This window comes from Spinacia oleracea, chromosome 4, assembly GCF_020520425.1.
Source record: "Spinacia oleracea cultivar Varoflay chromosome 4, BTI_SOV_V1, whole genome shotgun sequence".
In the NCBI taxonomy this organism is placed as follows: Eukaryota; Viridiplantae; Streptophyta; class Magnoliopsida; order Caryophyllales; family Amaranthaceae; genus Spinacia; species Spinacia oleracea.
The window spans coordinates 134063841-134080196 of NC_079490.1; the positions used below are offsets into that span (position 1 = coordinate 134063841).

At 32.8% G+C, this 16356-nt stretch overlaps 1 long non-coding RNA gene across 1 annotated transcript; it reads left to right on the forward strand.

Moving 5' to 3' along the window:
* The first annotated feature begins 8969 nt into the window (after positions 1–8969).
* LOC110778575 (uncharacterized) lies at positions 8970–14088 on the forward strand. Its single transcript, XR_008919054.1, has 3 exons — positions 8970–9105; positions 9617–9693; positions 10301–14088. It is a non-coding gene; the product is annotated as an uncharacterized lncRNA (long non-coding RNA).
* Positions 14089–16356: the final 2268 nt, after the last annotated feature.

Sequence of the window (16356 nt, forward strand, 5' to 3'; positions counted from 1 at the left end):
TTTACAGGATTTAGTAAGAAGGTGAACATAGTAACTTACCTTAGTAAGCTTAGTCTTACGAATCACTGCACAAAACAAACACTAGTAAGTCTCTTCACGCTCTACGTACTCTACATACAAGTGTAAAATAATTGGTATTAATATATGCACGATCCGGGTATAGGCTATACCTATATATAACAAAATTCATATATACTACATATATGTGATCGGTTATATTGATTTCCTACAATAATAGTTAGACTAACCGAGTAAATAAAGATCCTCTTCAATTCCAATCTTGTAGTATTAGTATATTAGAATAGTGTGGTTAATAAATTATACTATCATTAAGTCTAAAAACCAATAAAATTAATTTATTTAAAACTATTTGGTTGAATAAGATAAGAAGAGTCCAAGTTGAATCTTCAAACTCACGTGACCCTTGAAGGGAAGCTAAAGAAAATGGTTTACTTTCCAAAAACTCAAGTAATAAAGAAGTAAGAAATCGAGTAGTTACGAAGGCATAAGGCTATCTTTGAGATGATATGTTACCTTTGTTTATGATCGGTTTTTAGAGGTCGAAGATTGTAGTTGTAGAGGGACGTGAGGGCTATGAGCTGGTGTTTTTCGCGGTGGTTTCCGGTATAGTTTGATGGTGATTCGGTTGTGCCGAACGTAGCTGGAACCCAACTTCGGCAATTAACTCTATTTTCTCTGGTGTTCACACGAGTGTTTGAGGATTTTCCCAAAACTTGAGTTATGAGATATATGCTTTGTATTTATAGGAAGGGGAGTACCCTAGGGTTATCAATTTGAGTAGTTAAAGATTCTAATGAGATAAGGATGAGATTTCACGGTTGAGATTATACGGGTTGACTACGAAATCCTACAATCATGGTAAATTAGTTAGGATATTGTGCTTAGAGGTATATTCCTCCTAGATTTTTGCTCGATACGGGTAGGACGCTACAATTGACGAGGATGATGATATTGTTTACTATATGATTTATTTATTTATTGATTGGTAGAACTATACGTGGATATTAACAAAAGTATAAGTTAGGGCTAAGGCTATAGCTAGAACCAACGTATAATAGGCTAAGACTCATCAGTGCAAAGTTGTTTAGAGTTTACTTTCTAGCTAGTTAGTGTTATAAAAGTACTACTTAGATAGTTAGTGTTATAAAAATATTCCACAAAGTAAAAGCTAAGTTTATAAATTATACTATTATATATTATAAATCTATATTATTATATGACTAAGGATATAAATCTAAGGTTGTATATAGTATTTTCCTTAGTGAAATATGGGATATTACAATCTACCATCCTTAAAAGAAGTTTCGTCCCGAAACTTAAAATTAGAAAAAATATAGGTTATTACAATCTAGCATCCTTAAAAGAAGTTTCGTCCCGAAACTTAAAATTTGAAAAACAAAAAACGACTTTAGTTGCAAAAGCTTAAAATAAAAATTATACCAAATTTTACTATATTTAAAGTAATGGGGATATACTTTCCAACTTAAAAAGGAGTTTGGGGATCACATAATCACATCGCATAGATCACATAACTAACACATAGAAAGAGATACTCTCTTCAATTAAAAGGCTTGTCCTATACTTTTAACTTAACAGTTAATTACCTATTTTAATCCTACACAACTCCAACGCTGAGATATGAAGATCTCTGCGTCAATCCCGAAGAGCGATTAGGCTCTGATACCATTTTGTAACACCCCCAATTTCCATACCTGTTTAAGACTTATAGCGGAAGCATAAAATAATAAATTAAGGGTATTACCGCCACATTTAGGCTACAACCCAAATGTAAGGCTATGTTATCCATCAATAATCCAACCTTTATAAATAAGTAAACATTGTCATAATTAAATAACTTAAACCAACTACCCAAAATATCGTCACAACTGAATTAAATAAAACCCAACTGATTGCCTTTAGGTGATCTACGTTCCTAATAACTTGCTACTAGTTGTTGTGAAACGGTCGCTCATGACGTGCCACGCATACCTGTAAATTGGAAAAGCATATACAGAAGGGAAACCACAAATCAGTGGAAATTGAGTAAGTACTACTTCACCCTGTAAAACATTTTCGAAAACCTTTTTCTTACTTTGGAAAACATTTTATCTTAAAAACGTTTCATGCACAGATAGCACGTAACGAGCACACGCACTCAGTCCATAATTAACAGTTAATTAATTACTTTGAGGTAAGAGAACAAGATAATTCCACCATAAATGTAGTTCAAGACTACCACCCTAATGGGTGTAACCACCAAAATAGGTCTTAGTCCTTAAGTGTGCACACCCCCCAGTGAGTATTTTTAACTCAAAGGAGTAGAATAAGCCTAAGTCGTGCTAGTTAGCTCCGACTAAAATATTAAGACACGTTGTGTCGTACCACCAAAGTGTTCCTCATCTTAGGGGATCCTGCCTAAGATGTCTTACCAACAAGTATGTTTTGCATCAAGAGATTAGTGTTTTATCACAACCAAAATCATTATATATATTGTTCATTAACAAGCTTAATTATACTTATATTTAAACAAGTAGAACGTTATTCTTATATTTAACATTATTTAAACAAGTAGTTAAATAATATGAGTTCATACGCTAACACGAACTCAAAGAAACCAAGTAGTCAAATACATATATTTAACACTATTTAACATTATTAACATTATTCCTACGCTAGCTCAAGGAAACCAAAGTTCCACATTATCACATGCATCCACGGTAATAAACATGAGTTCCGTTTCACCGTTACTCGAACAATAGACAAAAGCGTAGAATATTAACCAGCTATAAAGACTAACTCTTAATCCAAATCACCTACTGTCTTCATGGATACATGAACATAAATTATCCAACAATTACCATACATGTATAGAAAACACGTTGCCATGTCAACTTATTTTTACAGGATTTAGTAAGAAGGTGAACATAGTAACTTACCTTAGTAAGCTTAGTCTTACGAATCACTGCACAAAACAAACACTAGTAAGTCTCTTCACGCTCTACGTACTCTACATACAAGTGTAAAATAATTGGTATTAATATATGCACGATCCGGGTATAGGCTATACCTATATATAACAAAATTCATATATACTACATATATGTGATCGGTTATATTGATTTCCTACAATAATAGTTAGACTAACCGAGTAAATAAAGATCCTCTTCAATTCCAATCTTGTAGTATTAGTATATTAGAATAGTGTGGTTAATAAATTATACTATCATTAAGTCTAAAAACCAATAAAATTAATTTATTTAAAACTATTTGGTTGAATAAGATAAGAAGAGTCCAAGTTGAATCTTCAAACTCACGTGACCCTTGAAGGGAAGCTAAAGAAAATGGTTTACTTTCCAAAAACTCAAGTAATAAAGAAGTAAGAAATCGAGTAGTTACGAAGGCATAAGGCTATCTTTGAGATGATATGTTACCTTTGTTTATGATCGGTTTTTAGAGGTCGAAGATTGTAGTTGTAGAGGGACGTGAGGGCTATGAGCTGGTGTTTTTCGCGGTGGTTTCCGGTATAGTTTGATGGTGATTCGGTTGTGCCGAACGTAGCTGGAACCCAACTTCGGCAATTAACTCTATTTTCTCTGGTGTTCACACGAGTGTTTGAGGATTTTCCCAAAACTTGAGTTATGAGATATATGCTTTGTATTTATAGGAAGGGGAGTACCCTAGGGTTATCAATTTGAGTAGTTAAAGATTCTAATGAGATAAGGATGAGATTTCACGGTTGAGATTATACGGGTTGACTACGAAATCCTACAATCATGGTAAATTAGTTAGGATATTGTGCTTAGAGGTATATTCCTCCTAGATTTTTGCTCGATACGGGTAGGACGCTACAATTGACGAGGATGATGATATTGTTTACTATATGATTTATTTATTTATTGATTGGTAGAACTATACGTGGATATTAACAAAAGTATAAGTTAGGGCTAAGGCTATAGCTAGAACCAACGTATAATAGGCTAAGACTCATCAGTGCAAAGTTGTTTAGAGTTTACTTTCTAGCTAGTTAGTGTTATAAAAGTACTACTTAGATAGTTAGTGTTATAAAAATATTCCACAAAGTAAAAGCTAAGTTTATAAATTATACTATTATATATTATAAATCTATATTATTATATGACTAAGGATATAAATCTAAGGTTGTATATAGTATTTTCCTTAGTGAAATATGGGATATTACAATCTACCATCCTTAAAAGAAGTTTCGTCCCGAAACTTAAAATTAGAAAAAATATAGGTTATTACAATCTAGCATCCTTAAAAGAAGTTTCGTCCCGAAACTTAAAATTTGAAAAACAAAAAACGACTTTAGTTGCAAAAGCTTAAAATAAAAATTATACCAAATTTTACTATATTTAAAGTAATGGGGATATACTTTCCAACTTAAAAAGGAGTTTGGGGATCACATAATCACATCGCATAGATCACATAACTAACACATAGAAAGAGATACTCTCTTCAATTAAAAGGCTTGTCCTATACTTTTAACTTAACAGTTAATTACCTATTTTAATCCTACACAACTCCAACGCTGAGATATGAAGATCTCTGCGTCAATCCCGAAGAGCGATTAGGCTCTGATACCATTTTGTAACACCCCCAATTTCCATACCTGTTTAAGACTTATAGCGGAAGCATAAAATAATAAATTAAGGGTATTACCGCCACATTTAGGCTACAACCCAAATGTAAGGCTATGTTATCCATCAATAATCCAACCTTTATAAATAAGTAAACATTGTCATAATTAAATAACTTAAACCAACTACCCAAAATATCGTCACAACTGAATTAAATAAAACCCAACTGATTGCCTTTAGGTGATCTACGTTCCTAATAACTTGCTACTAGTTGTTGTGAAACGGTCGCTCATGACGTGCCACGCATACCTGTAAATTGGAAAAGCATATACAGAAGGGAAACCACAAATCAGTGGAAATTGAGTAAGTACTACTTCACCCTGTAAAACATTTTCGAAAACCTTTTTCTTACTTTGGAAAACATTTTATCTTAAAAACGTTTCATGCACAGATAGCACGTAACGAGCACACGCACTCAGTCCATAATTAACAGTTAATTAATTACTTTGAGGTAAGAGAACAAGATAATTCCACCATAAATGTAGTTCAAGACTACCACCCTAATGGGTGTAACCACCAAAATAGGTCTTAGTCCTTAAGTGTGCACACCCCCCAGTGAGTATTTTTAACTCAAAGGAGTAGAATAAGCCTAAGTCGTGCTAGTTAGCTCCGACTAAAATATTAAGACACGTTGTGTCGTACCACCAAAGTGTTCCTCATCTTAGGGGATCCTGCCTAAGATGTCTTACCAACAAGTATGTTTTGCATCAAGAGATTAGTGTTTTATCACAACCAAAATCATTATATATATTGTTCATTAACAAGCTTAATTATACTTATATTTAAACAAGTAGAACGTTATTCTTATATTTAACATTATTTAAACAAGTAGTTAAATAATATGAGTTCATACGCTAACACGAACTCAAAGAAACCAAGTAGTCAAATACATATATTTAACACTATTTAACATTATTAACATTATTCCTACGCTAGCTCAAGGAAACCAAAGTTCCACATTATCACATGCATCCACGGTAATAAACATGAGTTCCGTTTCACCGTTACTCGAACAATAGACAAAAGCGTAGAATATTAACCAGCTATAAAGACTAACTCTTAATCCAAATCACCTACTGTCTTCATGGATACATGAACATAAATTATCCAACAATTACCATACATGTATAGAAAACACGTTGCCATGTCAACTTATTTTTACAGGATTTAGTAAGAAGGTGAACATAGTAACTTACCTTAGTAAGCTTAGTCTTACGAATCACTGCACAAAACAAACACTAGTAAGTCTCTTCACGCTCTACGTACTCTACATACAAGTGTAAAATAATTGGTATTAATATATGCACGATCCGGGTATAGGCTATACCTATATATAACAAAATTCATATATACTACATATATGTGATCGGTTATATTGATTTCCTACAATAATAGTTAGACTAACCGAGTAAATAAAGATCCTCTTCAATTCCAATCTTGTAGTATTAGTATATTAGAATAGTGTGGTTAATAAATTATACTATCATTAAGTCTAAAAACCAATAAAATTAATTTATTTAAAACTATTTGGTTGAATAAGATAAGAAGAGTCCAAGTTGAATCTTCAAACTCACGTGACCCTTGAAGGGAAGCTAAAGAAAATGGTTTACTTTCCAAAAACTCAAGTAATAAAGAAGTAAGAAATCGAGTAGTTACGAAGGCATAAGGCTATCTTTGAGATGATATGTTACCTTTGTTTATGATCGGTTTTTAGAGGTCGAAGATTGTAGTTGTAGAGGGACGTGAGGGCTATGAGCTGGTGTTTTTCGCGGTGGCTTCCGGTATAGTTTGATGGTGATTCGGTTGTGCCGAACGTAGCTGGAACCCAACTTCGGCAATTAACTCTATTTTCTCTGGTGTTCACACGAGTGTTTGAGGATTTTCCCAAAACTTGAGTTATGAGATATATGCTTTGTATTTATAGGAAGGGGAGTACCCTAGGGTTATCAATTTGAGTAGTTAAAGATTCTAATGAGATAAGGATGAGATTTCACGGTTGAGATTATACGGGTTGACTACGAAATCCTACAATCATGGTAAATTAGTTAGGATATTGTGCTTAGAGGTATATTCCTCCTAGATTTTTGCTCGATACGGGTAGGACGCTACAATTGACGAGGATGATGATATTGTTTACTATATGATTTATTTATTTATTGATTGGTAGAACTATACGTGGATATTAACAAAAGTATAAGTTAGGGCTAAGGCTATAGCTAGAACCAACGTATAATAGGCTAAGACTCATCAGTGCAAAGTTGTTTAGAGTTTACTTTCTAGCTAGTTAGTGTTATAAAAGTACTACTTAGATAGTTAGTGTTATAAAAATATTCCACAAAGTAAAAGCTAAGTTTATAAATTATACTATTATATATTATAAATCTATATTATTATATGACTAAGGATATAAATCTAAGGTTGTATATAGTATTTTCCTTAGTGAAATATGGGATATTACACTTTGATTCTTCGATTCTTCGATTTCGATTTCGATTTTAAATCAATCGATTTCGTTTTTCTGAGATTCTAAATCAATTGCTTTCTTTGATTCTAATATCAGTCAATTTATCTGAATTCATGTTCTAAATTAATCCGAAATTTATCCAGTTTCATGTTCTAAATTGATTTCTTTGATTCTAATATCAGTCAATTGATTGTTAGGAGGTTTCAAAATCGAATTTTAATCGACATTCTCAATCGATTTTCGAAATCTGAATTCAACAATTAAAATCGATTTCAATTGATTTCTCAATTCCAAAAAATAAAATCGAGTTCAATTTGGTGGCTTCGAAATATAAATTTAGAACATGTTTGAATAAACTTAGAACATGCTTGATTAAATTTAGAACATGGTTGAACAAATTTAGAACATGGTTGAATAAGTTTAGAACATGCTTGAATAAATTTAGAACATGCTTGAATAAATTTAGAACATGAGCTTAAAAATTTAGAACATGATTGAATAATTTTAGAACACTAGCTTACAAATTTAGAACATGGTTGAACAAACTTAGAACATCGTTGAATAAATTTAGAACATGATTGAATAAATTTAGAACATGCTTGAATAAATTTAGAACATGCTTGAATAAATTTAGAACATGAGCTTACAAATTTAAAACATGGTTGAACAAATTTAGGACATTGTTGAACAAATTTAGAACATCGTTGAATAAATTTAGAACATGCTTGAATAAATTTAGAACATGCTTGAATAAATTTAGAACATGAGCTTACAAATTTAGAACATGGTTGAATAATTTTAGAATATGCTTGAATTAATCTAGAACATGAGGTTAAAAATTTAGAACATGGTTGAATAAAATTAAAACATGCTTGAATAAATTTAGAACATGGCTGAACCAATTTAAAACATGGTTAAATAAGTTTAGAACATGGTTGAATAAATTTAGAACATGCTTGAATAAATTTAGAACATGCTTGAATAAATTTAGAACACGAGCTTACAAGTTTAGAACATGGTTGAATAATTTTAGAACATGCTTGAATTAATCTAGAACATGAGGTTAAAAATTTAGAACATGGTTGAATAAAATTAAAACATGCTTGAATAAATTTAGAACATGGCTGAACCAATTTAGAACATGGTTAAATAAGTTTAGAACATGGTTGAATAAATTTAGAACATAAGTTTGAAAATTTAGAACATCGTTGAATAAATTTAGAACATGTTTGAATAAAATTTAGAACATGCTTGAATAAATTTAGAACATGCTTAAATAAATTTAGAACATGAGCTTACAAATTTAGAACATGCTTGAATAAAATTAAACGTGCTTGAATAAATTTAGAATATGGCTGAACCAATTTAGAATATGGTTAAATAAGTTTAGAACATGGTTGAATAAATTTAGAACATGAGTTTGAAAATTTAGAACATTGTTAAACAAATATAGAACATAGAGAGTGTAAAAGTGTTGAACAAATATAGAACATAGAGAGTGTAAAAGTGTTCTCACCATAAGAAGTGTTCTCACATAAGGAGGTGTTCTCACATAAGGAGGTGTTCTCACCGGATCTCTCCCCTATATATATATATATATATATATATATATATATATAATCTGGATCCGGTGAGAACCACCCCTTAAGATGAGAACTGAGAACTAATCTCATCCCTTAGATCAATTCAATCAACGGACACAATCTCGCCCGACCAAATCAAAAAAATAAGGGTAAATTAGTGATTTCGCAGCTTTGAACGACCTCCTCTATTTTCCCGATTTTCTCATTTTTTCTCTCTCTCTCCCTTCCGTTTTCTCTCTCCTCCTTCAAATGCTCTAGAGAATCTTCGTCCCCGAATTGACATAATCAAATGCCCATCCTAAAATTGATAATTTCTTCGTCGTTCTTCGATTTTGCTGAAACACACAACTTTTTGTTGTTGTTCTTTGAATTTTCTCAGGTATTTGATATTCCTTTCTAGGTTTTCGATTTATTTTTCTTTTTTTCATCTGGTTTTGTTGATCTTTCCTTCAAAGTTTTATGAATTAGGTTTTGGATCTTCTTTTTCTTAAATTATTTTCTTGCATTATTTAGTGTTTAATTTCTGATTCTGTTTTTTAATTACTTTATTTGATGTTTTGTTTACTTTTCATTCATTCCTACCAGTGATTTATTCACAGAAAAGGAACTCTTTGTTTAGGTTTGGTGAAGTTAAGTGAGAAAGAGAGAAAAATTTGACTTCATTAATTATCTGGTTGAGTTTGAATATATTCAGAACTTTGTGTGCTTACTAACTGAGAAAATCGAAGGGACTATCAGATTCCCTTGCTCTCTTGAACAAGCACACAGTTGTATTGTTGAACTATGTTATTCAGAATCACATATCAGTGCACTACGAGTCTCCTTGGTTATTTTTATGTACTGTGTTATTTTAGGATGAGTGTGAGAAGTGATGGTTTGTGATCCATTAGGCCTTAGCTGCTATCGTCAATGATGGGAAGATGGCCAAGTATGGACAGAAAATTGTCAAGGGAAACCTAAACTCAAGGTATGCAGAACAACTATAATTTCCCTAGACACAAACATAATAATCTAGAACTTCTATTTTCACCTGAACCGGTTTCTACATCCTCTTGATTATTGTTCTACATCGTATCTGTTTCGTGAACTGCATTATTATGTATTATTCTCCATTTTTCCAATCACTTTTTCTACATTGTATCTTTCTCGTAATATAATTTTGCAGTATGTTTTTCTGGATGATTTGAAAAGAGACTTTCTTTGGTACTAGTTGTCTTAAATTCATTGACTTATTGTGGTTATGCAGCTTCAAAACGGTAGAGGGTGAGGAAGGGTCAAGACTTGGTTCTTGGATTAAACAGTTAAATTTCACACAAGTGAAATAATTGTCTAGATTAACAGGTATTAATGAACTAGGGATAAAGAAGTTAGTTAACAACTGAAGAATTATATATGATTACGAAGCCATGGTTTTGTGGAAATAACTCGGTATTTTTGGTGATCTTGATGACAAACATCAGCAGTTACTGGCTGCAATGGCATATTGGTGACCCTTCTGAGAGTAACATTAGAGTTAAGTACCTCTTATTGGTGACCCTTCTGCACTGGCATAACTCGGTATTTTTGTTTATCAGATGCCAAGATTAAGCGCCATTTGGAAGCTGAGGTAGATATGAGGCTCTTCTGCAGGTTATTCCCCCGTGATCAGGCATTCGACAAAGAAACTCTAATTCAGCTATGGTTAGCAAGAGGTTTTATAAAGGGTGAGCACAAGAATCGTATTGCCAACCTCTTTTTTCAAATTCTTTTGTCTACTGGTTATATTTTACATATCGGAACATGCTTTGCAAGTAAAAAGGATAACTACATAAGAAATGTAAATATGTTAAGGAGTGATACTACTAGTACAATATGTGACAGGATGGTAGAGAATGTAGACAGTCATAGATTCGAAGCTTCTAATGGAGACCAACATGTGTCGTTGGTGGGTGATGACATTGATGAGACCCGTCTTAAGGATATGAAGGAGTTCAAAAACTTGAAAGCACTTTTACTTCTTTGTGACAATGCTTCCAACATCAGCAAAATACCTCATGAAGTGTTTTTTGCTCTGAAGTTTTTGGAGGTATTGCATTTGGGTGGAACTCATATAACAGAGTTGCCATGTTCAATAGGAAATTTGACCGAACTAAGATATCTAGATCTTTCACTTACTCTTATAGAGTTACTGCCTGAGTCAGTAGAGAATCTTTCTAAGTTCACTTTGGTGATGTAGGATTTTGTTGACTAATGAATTACTCTTACTCTATGGTCAGGTAACACTATCCTACTAGCTCAATTGGTAGAGCATTGTGTTAATGCACAAAAGATGTGGGTTCGAATCCCACGTAGGTTCATCTTTACTTTTTGTATTATTTTATTTACTTTTAGTTTGAAAACCTTTACTTTAGCCTCCATATATTCTAATACTCGGAGTTTCTATGCTATACAAATACTTTTGAATTTTTTTTTTATTAACTTTTGAGATTTTTTAATTTACTTTTGAGGTGATATTATTTACTTTCGATTTTTTTTCTTTTTTTTTTATGCTCCTCTTGTTCCTGTAGCAGTCTGGTTTGCTGGCATATATCAGCATGCTCTCATTTCAGTTGTGGGTCGTAACTGCTTGTTGTTTTGGGTTGGGGTTTGCTGTCCTCCAGGGTCTTAAATCCCACATAGGTTCTTTTATATTTTTCAATTACTACTCGCCTTGTTTCATTTACTTTTAAATAGTAAACCTTTACTTTTAAGGGGATGTCGTATTTGCAGCTACCAAGTGAATAGAGTGAAGCTAGATTGTCGAACACCTTTGATAATAACCTTTGAATGCGGAGGGCATGGCCTGTTAGCGACAAAAATACAATTTTTTTAATTTACTTTTTGAGATTAACTTTTGAGATTTTCATGTTTACTTTTATGATTTTCTTATTTACTAATGAGGTTTTTAATTTACTTTTGAGTTTATTATTTACTTCAGAGTTTTTTTTTATGCGTGTAAATCACCAACCTATGTAGGAATTGAACCTACATCCATGTGCAATGGCACATTGCTCTCCCATTTGAGCTAATAGGTTTCGACTTGATATTATTTTTTAAAAAATATTACAATATTCAAAGTTCCATTATTATTTAATTTACTTTTAGAGAGATTTAGTTAACGTTTAGAGAGATTTAGTTAACGTTCCCACAATTTAGTTACTTTATCTGTTTGGTGGTTGGGTCAAAACACCATCTTAATTAAGCTCAAAGATGTCATTCGTATTTATGGCAAAGGCTCGTACAAGTTCAGATCAAGCTTCACGAATGAATGTACTTTTGAGCCTAATTAATTTACTTTTACAAAGTTTTGATCTACTTTTAACATAAGAGAAAAGAATACTTTACCCTTAAGTTTTGAAACGCTAACTGGCATACTAAAACCAACAGCCAACAGAAGAAGCAGGGTGCACTGCTGCACTTGCTTAAACTAACTGCAAACCCACCCCTCACTTTACTACAAATGAGCAAATCACCAGCAGCCTCAACGAGTCAGACTTCCAAAATGACCGACTGTAGGAGGCTACCAACCAGCCAACAGCTGACTGCCTGCAGACTCAGACCAGACCAGCACACCAAACTGGTCCAACATCTAGCATTATAAACCGGATTCAAGCTGGAAAAAATAAGCAATAAACATCAAACTTCAACAAACATCCAAGCCTAAAGTGCAGTCACAGAGCTGCAGGGGCACATTAACACCCAATAATGCATAGTCCAACCATACACCAGGTACTAGTACCAAAATACAAAGGCTAGTAGTCTAGTACACTACCATTGTACTAGAAAAACAAGCTAATGCCTTCTGTTAACACGAACAAAACAATCACATCCAATCACAGCCACAGAAACGCATAATACTAACAATTTGTAGCAAACACTAACAAAAGGATTGTTTGGGGTCATGTCATTCTTGGAAATATTGGCTGCACCACGTCAAGGTGGTGGATTGAGACTAAAGGTGTGACTGGATGTGCTCCTTGCATCCCCAATAGGTCTCTGTTCACATCATACTGCATTTAGAAATTAGCATCACAATCTTATAAGAATTCATAATTATCTTAATGGATTTACTTCTCAGACAAATTGATTTACTTTTCTCAAATTTTGATCTACTTTTTCAAATAATAGAAGAATACGATAAGACTTTTACACGTAGTCACCAACCCATGTAGGATTTGAACCTACACCCATGTGTAATGGCATATTGCTCTACCATTTGAGCTAATAGGTTTCGACTTTGTATTTAAGAAAAAAATTAAAATCAAAGTTCCATTATCTTTTATTTTACTTTTAGAGAGATTTCATTTACTTTAAGAGATATTTAGTTTAATTTTAGAGAGAATGTATGTACAAGTGGGAAAATCATCCACCAAAAAAACCAACAACCAAAGAAAATAAACCTACCAACAAACAAGCAGAAAGACCTAGCAAGAAAGCACAACAAAACAAACCAACGGCACAGTCACCGGAAATGAACTATGGCACAACTGACTGCTCACATTGACCAGATCTTTGAGCTTGACTAACAACCTACACCAACATCTGATTTATCACAACACCCTAAACAGGCTGCAAACTTAGCACCTGAACCCCACAGCCATACCCAACCAAAGCCAAAACCAACTGCTGAAATACAGCAGCAGAATGCAGATAAGAACAGCATACTAAGATGGCTGCATCACTCTCAATGAACTTCACAGGCAACGTAGAAGCACAAGAAGCAAAAAAAAAATACCAGCAAGACAGAGACCAAGAAGTTTATTCAGAAGCATACATCTGATTGAAAAACCCATTGGCAAACTCCGGGGTGGAAGAAATAATGATCCTAAGTCACAGATTTTATAAGCTTGTTCTCAGGGCAAATGAGCTTTTTGCCTGCAGGACCCTGCAGATGCTGGTGACCTTAAGCATAATTTAGAAGGGACATTTGAAAGAGTGAGATTATTTGCATTTATCTTAACATTTTATTGTCCTGCACCACAGAAGCACTGCCTATTTTCTTGCAGGAGAGAGAAATACTCATGAAGGAGATCTCCTCAGGGAGCTACCGAGTCTCATCTTATGTCATTGCAAATGCCGTAGTCTACCTCCCATATTTACTCATCCTAGCCATCTTGTTGACAGTTCTAGTGTATTGGTTGGGGCTAAGCGTAATTCTCAGCATTCGCACACTTCTTGCTGCTTATATGGTTGATTCTCTAAACTGCTAATCCTGTTGTGGTGTGTTTCAGTGCACTGGTGCCAAATTTTATAGTAGGAAACTCGGTCATTTTTGGAGTATTGGGTTTTTTTTCTGTTCTTTGGCTACTTTATATTGAAAGAACACTGTAGGTGCGGTAGGAACTAAGCGATTAAGATGACTAATAGTAGTAACATAAATTATTAGTCACAGCTCTGTTTATATGCAGAAAATTACAGCAATTCAGTTACTACAATAGTTTCAGAGCATCATATTATTTTAAAAAAGAAACCATAAACTCGATATTGAAATGACATCATTCTGTGCTAGGCACTGCTAGCTAGCTACTCTCCTGAGAACAATTGCCAACGGTAATTTTCGAGTACAAAGAAGATATTGTACGCCTTCAGTACCACACTTACTTGACCTACAGTACCTAGCAACCAGAACCTCGCCATATTTTACTTACTTTTGGATCATTTTTATTTACTTTTTACAGTTTTTGCTTTACTTTTGAGTTTGATAAATCACTAAGTACAATAAAATTATAACAGAACAACTCCCACCAACTGACCTCAACTGAACAACACCAACCAATTTTCTCTAAAATAGTTTCTAAATCAGCTAATTCCAGAACCAAATTAAACTGACTATATATCAACTCACAATCAAATTCAAAAGTAAACCAAACATTGCTTCAAAATTACACTTAATATACTCAGAAGTAAACAAAATATCTTCAAAAGTAAACAAAAATTAGGTTACATTACCTTTTTGTGGAATTTTCTCATTTTTCGACATTTTACAAAATTACACAAAAATTTCACAACAAACATTTACAAAAAAGTTCAAAAAATATAAAATAAAACATCAAAATTTCTGAAACAAAGGAAGAAGAGAGAAATCACCTCAGTATCAAAGCTCCGGCACCAGAAAATACAATTTTCAAGCTGCAAATTCTTCAAAATAGTAGGATTAAAATGTTGTGGTGTAATTTGAGCAAAATTCGCAAATAGTTGAGCAAAATTCGCAGAAATTTGAGCAAAAAATTCGCAGAAATTCAACCTAAAAAAACAATAAAAGGAACAAAATCGAAAGAAGAATGTAAAAGTACCTCAAAATCTCTGCAATCTTTGCGGAATTACGACATAATTTTCGGTTTTTCAAGTGTATCTTGAAGTAAACTCGTTGAGGAGAGAGATGAGTGCATGAGTGAGGAGAGAGAAATTGAGTGAGGAGAGGGATCGACGTGAGTGTTGAAGAGAGAGAAAATTGTTCAATCAAAGGGAGAAAAAAAACCGCGCGTTTTAATTTGCGATAATCGATCTCAGCCGTCCATTTTCTTGTAATCAACGGCTAGTAAAGGTTCTCATTATAGGGGATGTTCTCATCTTAAGAGAGGTTCTCACCAGAACCTGGTCCTATATACTTCCTCCATTTTTTTATAATTGCACCATCTTGGTTTTAGCACTATTCACACATTCTTATATACTTATTTTTTGTGATTTATATGTAAGGAAAAATATATTCATGTGGGATCTTGTTAGATTCGTCTCGAAATATACTTTCAAATTATCAAATTTTTATAATTTTTTAAAATGTATAATGAGAGATATTAGTGGTTAAAATAGTGCATTGGCAAGCGTGAAATCACAGATGGTGCAATTAAAAAAAATGGAGGAAGTATATATATATATATATATATATATATATATATATATATATATATATATATATATATATATAGGGGAGAGATCCGGTGAGAACACCTCCTTATGTGAGAACACCTCCTTATGTGAGAACACTTCTTATGGTGAGAACACTTTTACACTCTCTATGTTCTATATTTGTTCAACACTTTTACACTCTCTATGTTCTATATTTGTTTAACAATGTTCTAAATTTTCAAACTCATGTTCTAAATTTATTCAACCATGTTCTAAACTTATTTAACCATATTCTAAATTGGTTCAGCCATATTCTAAATTTATTCAAGCACGTTTAATTTTATTCAAGCATGTTCTAAATTTGTAAGCTCATGTTCTAAATTTATTTAAGCATGTTCTAAATTTATTCAAGCATGTTCTAAATTTTATTCAAACATGTTCTAAATTTATTCAACGATGTTCTAAATTTTCAAACTTATGTTCTAAATTTATTCAACCATGTTCTAAACTTATTTAACCATGTTCTAAATTGGTTCAGCCATGTTCTAAATTTATTCAAGCATGTTTTAATTTTATTCAACCATGTTCTAAATTTTTAACCTCATGTTCTAGATTAATTCAAGCATGTTCTAAAATTATTCAACCATGTTCTAAACTTGTAAGCTCGTGTTCTAAATTTATTCAAGCATGTTCTAAATTTATTCAAGCATGTTCTAAATTTATTCAACCATGTTCTAAACTTATTTAACCATGTTTTAAATTGGTT